This window comes from Leptonychotes weddellii, chromosome 15 (genome assembly GCF_054177405.1).
Source record: "Leptonychotes weddellii isolate Sample4059 chromosome 15, ASM5417740v2, whole genome shotgun sequence".
Lineage (NCBI taxonomy): Eukaryota > Metazoa > Chordata > Mammalia > Carnivora > Phocidae > Leptonychotes > Leptonychotes weddellii.
The window spans coordinates 3,015,794-3,023,937 of NC_138383.1; the positions used below are offsets into that span (position 1 = coordinate 3,015,794).

Here is an 8,144-nt window from a genome sequence, read left to right on the forward strand (position 1 = left end):
GGTGGCCGCCCTCTCGGACAGCACAGCTGGGAGAACGTTTCCATGGTGGCAGAAAGTTCTACGGGACAGCTCAGGTTATCTGTCTTCTGACCACCTGCTCTCCGCTCTGCCCCCTGCTCTCCACCTCGAACCCCTAGTTAACTCTGCTCCTGTCCCCACCATACCTGCTTCTGAAGCTACAGCCGCCGCTCACACGGGGCCCCCAGGCCAGAAATCTGGGGGCCATGCGACCCCGCCTCTCACGCACCTATCACCTCTCATCCGTCAGCCAGCCTCCCGAAGGCCTCCGGTCCTCTCCTCCCCAGCCCATCACCTCTTCTTTCTCAGCCGCCCACTGCTCTGTCTCTCCTCCGTCTCCCCACCTGCTCACCAGACGCACCTTGCAGAACTGCCAATGCGAATTCCACCCTGGGCTTAAAAGGCTTCCCATGAAAATAAGGAAAATGTTTAAACCTGGAGCTTCACCACCTGGCTCCTGGCTCACCTCTGGCCGCGTCGCCGCCCGGCTCCAGCCATCTGGAGCTGTTCACGGCTCTGCTCGCAGACCCAACACCAGCCGCAGGCTCTCCTCTGTTTGTCCCTTCCCCCACCACCTTCTTCATCCACCACGTGTTCTTCAGAGCACAGCCTGAGGGCACTCCTCCAGGAAGGCACCCCCCAGCATCCGGTAGGGTCTACCCCCAATCCAGGAGCCCCTCCCAGGGAGCTGTGTCTCCTCTCACTTACGTCCCCAGTGCCTGATGTCTGATGGTCCACCCTGATGGAACTCCACACTCACCTTTCAGCAGAGCCAATGTGCCAACAGGACCCCAGGATCCCACACTTTCTGCTAGGGCCTCAGGGCGTTCAAACCTCTCTCTAGGGAGGGGGCAATTTGGGGAGAGAGGAGGGAAGGGAGGAGAGTGACCCAGGGTGAGCTCTGGAGTGCCGTCGCAAGGCTGAGTCCTGGCCTGGCCATCCAGCCACCTTTTCCTCAGATGCTCCTCTTATCTGCGCTCCGAAAATCTCTTGCTTCATAAGGGCCACGAGCCCTTGCCTCCATTACCAAGGTTACAAGCCACCTAATCTAGAGATGTGTGCTTCGCAGAAAGGCAAATAAATAAATAAATAAATAAATAAATAAACAAACAAGTGGGGGAGGGGCAGCTTCAGCCAGCTGCGCCAATTAACGACCTCTGTAAACAGAAGACTGCCGACGTGGAGAGATGTTCCTGATGAGTGAAGGCTGGGTTGGAAACACACGCACATCAGTGCATGTCCATGCACTCAGCCGCTGGGATCTGAAGGCCACCCACCTGGCTGCTAGCAGCAATTATCTCTGGGCAATGAAAACAAGGATGTTTGCCATTTTCTTATTTTGGCTTCTCTGATTTTTTTCCTCTCTAACAGGCACATATTTTTTTGCATTAAGTACACATTATTTTCCACTTAGAACAATGACAAATAAACCCCACCCTGGGGACTCAGAGAGCATTTAGCGTATTCCAGGGGATTTGACTCTAAGCAAAGAGAAGGATGACGAAGGAGGGGCTTGGGGATAAGCAGGGCCGCGTGGAGTATAAACTGACCTAGCGCGCTCAAGTCTGGAGTTCCGGCACCAGCTGGATGCCAGGGACAAAGGGCAATAAGAAGGAAATACAGCCTCCCCCCGCTCGCCCCCGCCCCCGCCCCCGGGAGCAGAACCCCTGGAGTTACCATGGATATAGGTTAGGCCAGGGAGGGCCACCTAACTTGGACCAGAGTCAAGCCCGGTAGAGAGATCACGTTTTCTAAGAGGGGGGATTTCTTCTGTCCTCGACACGCCCCTCCCTGGTGGTATTTGCTACGAAGTCCATGGAACCGAAGGAAGCCAAATCCTTGAGCCCATCCTTAGGAATCCTGTGAAATGGCCAAGCGAGTTAATGCGCCCAGGAGCAGCTCCGTCATTTGTCAGAGGTTCCCTCTAACAGAGCCCTACTACTGTTGACTAAGCAAGCTCCTACCGTGTGCCAGGCTCTGGGCACAGTGCTTTCCGGATGCCATTGAGCTTGACCCCTACAACGCACCTCGATGTCTCAGATGAGCAAATGGGCTCAGAGTGAAGGAGCCGCTCACCCCAGGCCCCACGGTGGGGAGGTGTGTCTGACAGCAAAGTGCCTTCCATCCCACCTCAAGGGGCCTCCAGAAAGATGCCAGGTAGGCAGGCTCATCCTGCCAAACCACAGTCCAGCGGGCGCTCCTGCCTTTCTGGGTACCCACCTGCGTAGCTCACTCGGCTAAGGCTGGAACGGGAGCAGTGGCGTTTGGCCCTGAGGAATTTGTCTGCCAGCCGAGCCCTTCCATTCATTCATTCATTCATTCATTCACTTAGCAGATTATTGAGCACCTGTGTCAGGCATGGTGGGGGCACAGGGGTCCATGACAACGATTGTCACTGAAGCCATGTGCTAAGATCTCCCTGTTGCCACCTTAAAACCCACCACTGAGTTGAATTCCTTTGGATTCAGGCACAGAATCACCAAGAACCACCCCCGCCACCACCCCACACCTCAAAATGTCAGAGGTGTGGGAAGTGTGGCCCATTGAATGTGCATTTTTAGAGCCTTGCTTTTGCAAGGTAGAGAGAAACAGACCATTGGTGAGCTCTGAGAAGGAGAAGGAGGGGGAAGCCCACGTCGTGCAGGGATGGCGAATGGTCTCACCTGGCCCCCAGTGCTCTCCGATGGCGAGAAGTCGACTAGAACACTGGGTTGCAAAGGGACCTGCGGCCAAGTGCAGCTAGCAGGAACCGAAGGTGTAAAGAACTGATGTTGCGGTGGGGAGCACCGTGGGTGTCCTGTGTCTGCGCATCCCTGGGGGTGCTGCCTGGGCATCGGGCTTGGGTGGAGCCCCTAGCGGAGGCTCCTGCAGAGAGGGAGCCGACGCAGGAGAATGTAGGAGCAGAGGAGGGAACAAAAAGGGGAAGCTGGGCATCGGGCTCCAGTTCACCTCCCCAGCTGCCCAGGTCTAGCTCTGCTTGCTCTGTAGGTATTATTCTCAAGGGATCCTCAAGCCGAGCTCTATGACCACTTTACAGAACGATGGGTCTTGCTCTCATAGCCATACCTTCATGGGGAAGGAGGGTGTTCTGAGTGCCAAAAGACCTGAGAGCCCCAAGGCCACCCCCAAACCACCCATACCCACCCATCTCTCACTAGAACCCACTTTTAGACTCCTCACAAGAAGAAAGGGCGCAAGTGTTTCCGAGCACACCCCATGCTCCAACTCTGCAGACCAGCCACACAAACCTGCAGGGCCCAGCCCAACTTCTGGCCTGCACGCGCCTGCAAATCCACCAGGGCTGGCAGCTCCCTCAGGCAAGGTCCTTTTCCTTCCTTGGTCCCCAGGGGAGAAGGCGGCTGGTAACCAGATGGCCCCACTTGGGATGGGGGTGCAACCCCAAGCAAAGGGTTTGGGGAATTTCCCAAGCATGGCTTTACCTGTGGCCAGCAGCAGCCCTTGACCAGGCCCTGGGCACCAAGAGCTTGACTTCCCCACTCCCCCAACTCCCCCCACTGCCTGCCCCGCCTGTCTGCCTCTTTTTCCGGCCTCCCTTCCCATCCAGCCTCCCTGCCCGCAGTCTCCAGCCCTGCTCCGTCTTGTTTCAAGGAAAATTCCTACAGGAGCCAGGGAGATGGTCAGACACTGAGGCCCAGCCTGGCCCACAGCCATCTTGACAGCCATCCTGGACAGGGCGGGACGCCCCAGGAGGACTGTGCCAGTCTGGTCCACAGCTGGAGAAGTGGCTGACTCCAGGGGCCTGCAGGGGTGGGCAGTAGGGGGCCTCCGTGCCTCTGCCCACACCCATCCCACTTTGAGCCCGGTCCCGGAAAGAAGCGTGGGCAAGGATGAGTGGCTGAAAAGGATGCCGGGAGCTCTTGTCTCCTGCTCACGGGACCTCTCCGTTGCAACTTTGATGAAAAGCCAGAGATAAAGCCCCACCAGGGCTCAAGGGCTCCTGCTCCTGCCCACACCCCTGAGTCCCTCCCCAGGAGGCAGGAGGATGAGGGTCAGAGGACACCGGATGCCACAGCAGAAGCCCAGCACAGGGCTTGCAGAGCAGGAAGAGAACTGGCTAGCCCGCTTCCGCACGTCCATGCTGGAGAGCAGGACTGACCCTGCCCAGCTGAGGACCCAGGCACAGATGCCCTGGCAGGGCCCTGAGAATCCCGAATCCTAGGCTCGCTGGGCTGCCCTGAGAGAGAGGGCGGAAGTGCCTTGTGCAGGCTTTGATGATTCTTTTCCAAACTGTTCTCCGAGTGGGCAGACCGAGTGCAGAGTCAGGGAGATACCCATAGTCCTGTCCAGGGGACTGCCTTTTCTCACTTGACTTTAAGAAAGAGAAGGCAGATTTCAGCAGGTAAAAACAGGAAAAAAAATTAATAACCCTAGGCCCACGCAGTAGTTACACCACCAAGATGAAGCGCCTGGGCGGGGGGTGGGGAGTATCACCTCAACCTAAGTATCTATGGGCTCTCAGGGCAGGGAGGCGAGGCTGCTTCTGAAACACCCATTTTCCTCTCCAGTGGCTCAGCAGAGTTGCCTTAGGCGCGAGGACCTTTCTATTCTTCCTTTCCTTTGTGAACTGTCACCCCCACCCTAGGGCCCTTGGAGTCCCAGCCCCACCCCAGTTCCAGAACAGAGTCCCCCACACGGGGCCAGCCCCTGCAGACAAGGCCCCAATGACAAGCGTATGTCCGGTGAGGACGCCCAGCAGCACGACTGTATCTACAAAATTCTTTTCATCTTTGTTTTGATGGGTGAAGTTAAGTGCCAGAATATTTGGTTTATGAGTCATGCTAATTACAGCTTGGGGGTAGGAGGGCCAGAGGCACCAGGAAGAACAACAGAAAGAAGCATGTTCTGAAAAAATTATGCTTTGCCCTGTGAAGAGGGAGCTGGCTGTGCACCTTTCTGGGACCACATCAGCTTCTCAGCACCCACCTGTGAGGGTGCCCCTTGCTGGCTGGCTGCACCTGTCCTGGACAGGCAGTAACATCCTCAGACCGGGGGAAGCCCCACCCAAGACCTCCTGCACCCGCATCTCTCTGTCTCCCTGACCTCTTGCTCACTGGGAACACTTCTCTTGACATTACAAGAGGCTCAAGGGAGGAGGGAGAGACCAAGAGGGGAGGGTGGGGTCCCTGGGAAACAGAACCTGGCTATACTTCCTGCCCCTGGGCACTTTCTCCATGGACAGCTGGGAGGCGGGTATTTGCCAACTTAAGCAGCTCAGGTCCCAGCCTTGGCTTGGAGAGCTGTGCACCTTTGAGCAAGTTACACCCCTTCTCTGGGCACAGAGATGCAGGTCCTCCAAGGGGTCCTCCATCTACTGCGTGAGTCATGAGCCTCTCTGAGCTCTTCAGCAGTGAGAGTGCCATTGATAGAATCGACGAGAATTGAATCCACATCTGCTCAGCGCCTGCCATGCGGAACACACACGCATGCGTGCACACACACGGCTGCCATTTACCCTAAGCTCCTCTCGGCTCTCAGGTCAAAAGGGAGAGTGGGGAAGGGAGATGGGACAGGATAACTCAAGCCTTGGCCCCATCTCCCCTTCCTGTGTGTTTCTTCCCTCCTCTAGTTAGTGGGACATTGGGCAGGCCTCTCCCAGCAGCAAACATAACAGTCAAGTGCATGTGTTTGCAACCTTGCATGTGGGGCTGACTGCGTGCTTTCCTGCACTATAAAAAGCAAAGGCCTAGCAGCCTTGGAGGACCTCACATCCTCCCCTGGGGACCCAAGATGTAGTTGTGGTTGAGAAAACTCAGTTTCTCAGGACACGCCTCATTTTCAAAGCTTGGAAAGAAGCAGCTCTAGAGCGCCGAACTGCCTCCATATTCCTGGAAACTCAGTGAGATGGAAGAGACAGACGAGTCGCGGAGGGAGGCTGCTTCCTCCCTCCCTTCCAAGTGGACCAGGAGGGCCCGTGGGCGCCCACAGAGGACACGGGGCTGCCCAGGAGTCAGCGCGCTAGCAACCAGGCTAACACGATGTGGGTGCCCAGGGCAGATGGGGATCACACCTGTCCCCGTGGAAAGCCTAGAAAAACACGGTGGTACGTGGGGTCTCAACATAGAGAGGCTTTGGAGGTCCAGAGGCTTAACGGCAGCTGGGTGACTCGGCCCTAGGCCAGGGATGGTTCTGAGTGGTGCGGGCAGCTCAGGAGGGTCCCCCAGGAGAAAAGGACATGACTTTCCCCTGTCCATGCTGAATCCCCTCCAGGAGCACCAAGGCCATTTGGTGCGGGGGCCAAAGTCAGCATTTCCTGTTCTGTGTGGGGTCCAAACTGGCCACCAGCAGGGCTGGGCAAACCTGTCTCTCAGGTGATCCAGGCAGTATCGGGGTGGGGGGCCCCCGCTTGGTACAGAGGGGACTTGGGTACCATTCCTTTTTCTCTCACGCCTAGAGAAGTGTGAAGCAAGATAAACAGCCCACAAAGAAGGGGCAGGCACAATCATTCCTGACAGCATCCGGCTGCCACAGAGCCCCTGCTCCCTCGTCCCAGCGGGAGACGGAGCCCCTGCTCTCCACTGCACCTCCGGGCGCCGGACCAGCCCCGCAACTCCTGGTCCTTCTGCCCCTTGCCACGGCTGCCACCCTGGTCCCTCCCACTCCGCTCTGGCAACCCCCGCGCTGAAGCCTTGAGCAAGAGTGGAGCAGCCTGCGTCCTGTCCCGCCCGCCAGGGCCCCCACCTACCTCCAGCTGGCGTCCTGCAGCGGCCTCTCGGGGCTTAGAGCATCTCCCAGCGGCGGGGCCTCCTCCCAGCCAGATCGGGGGTGGGAGGGGGAGACCAGACTTGTCAGAGGAGAGAGCCAGGAGGACGGAAAAAGTCCTCTGGGAAGAAGGTGCAGAAAGGGGGGTGGGTGCAGGCGACAGCGGGTCCCTGCCTTCCCGGCACCTTGACCTCCTCCGTTCCGAGGTCTGTCTGGCCAGAAGCGGAAGCGCGGTTTCTCGAAAGTCAAGGAAGAGACGAAGAAAGCAGGACAGACTCATAAAGAGCAAACCCCAGCCAGATGTGAGCGGGGCCGCGGAGCCTCCAACGCTCCCAGCGCATATTATCCAAACAGCGGCCGCCGAGGATTAACTGTGTGTGTGCCCGCGGGCAGGGGAGAGCCAGCACCGCCCTCCTCCTGGCCAGCCCGGGGAGCCGGCCCAGGCTGGGGGCCGCGGGTGACCACTCCCAGCTTCTGGAGGTCCCTCCAGGTGTGAGGGCGGCTGGGGGCCCAGGACAGAGAGGGTGGGGGACCCCGAGTTGCTGGGTGGTAGGAGATAGGTTCCAAGGAGTCCAGGGGGTACTTATTGCCAACCCTGTGGGATCAAGTCCCCAGACGATGGCAGACCTGAGACACACTTTCAGCTGGAGGCTCCCCGCTGGGGTCCAGGGACCACAGATAGGTTTTGGAGAACCTGTGACCACCCCCCCCCCAAAAAAAACAAAGCAAAGCTGTGTGTGCCTGCACGTGTTCATTGTGGGACAGGGAGGGTCTATTGCTTGATCAGATTCTTAGAGAACTCTGTGATCCAAAGGTTAGGAACCCCTGGCTGGGGGTGCAGATTTTCCAGAGGACAGTGTGGCCCGGGTAGGGCCAGGAGGGATGTCAGCTTTGCTCGGTCTCTATCAGCCTCTGGTTCCTTGATGGGAAACACAGGCCTTTCCCTCATCTCAGATGCAAGCTCTAACTGGGCTCCTCTGGCCCCGCCTCGCACCCTGATAGCGCTCTAGGCTTCTGGGGAGCTGCCCCAGTCAGGCTGGTCTCCATCTGCAGACTGAGTCAGGTGGATAGTTCTGGCATCTTTTTTCTTTTCTTTTTTTTTTTAAGATTTTGTTTATTTATTTGACAGAGAGAGAGACAGCGAGAGAGGGAACACAAGCAGGGGGAGTGGGAGAGGGAGAAGCAGGCTTCCCGCCGAGCAGGGAGCCCGATGCGGGGCTCGATCCCAGGACCCCGGGAGCATGACCCGAGCCGAAGGCAGACGCTTAACGACTGAGCCACCCAGGCGCCCCAGTGATTTTTATTTTATTATCATTTTTTTAAATTTTTATTTATTCATTTTTTTAAAGATTTTTATTTATTTATTTGACAGAGAGAGAGACAGCGAGAGAGGGAACACAAGCAGG

At 57.4% G+C, this 8,144-nt stretch overlaps 1 protein-coding gene across 2 annotated transcripts in view; it reads right to left on the reverse strand.

The window, feature by feature from the left end:
- The window catches only part of C1QTNF1 (C1q and TNF related 1), a 29,732-nt gene extending 22,634 nt beyond the window's left edge, over positions 1-7,098 (reverse strand). The window contains exon 1 of one of the 2 annotated variants that reach the window (XM_031041589.2): positions 6,722-7,098. The gene's annotated coding sequence lies outside the window, so the exon portion shown is untranslated. Of the gene's footprint in view, positions 1-778; positions 1,608-6,721 lie in introns of those variants that run through there. The other variant, XM_031041593.2, reaches the window with a different exon arrangement.
- Positions 7,099-8,144: the final 1,046 nt, after the last annotated feature.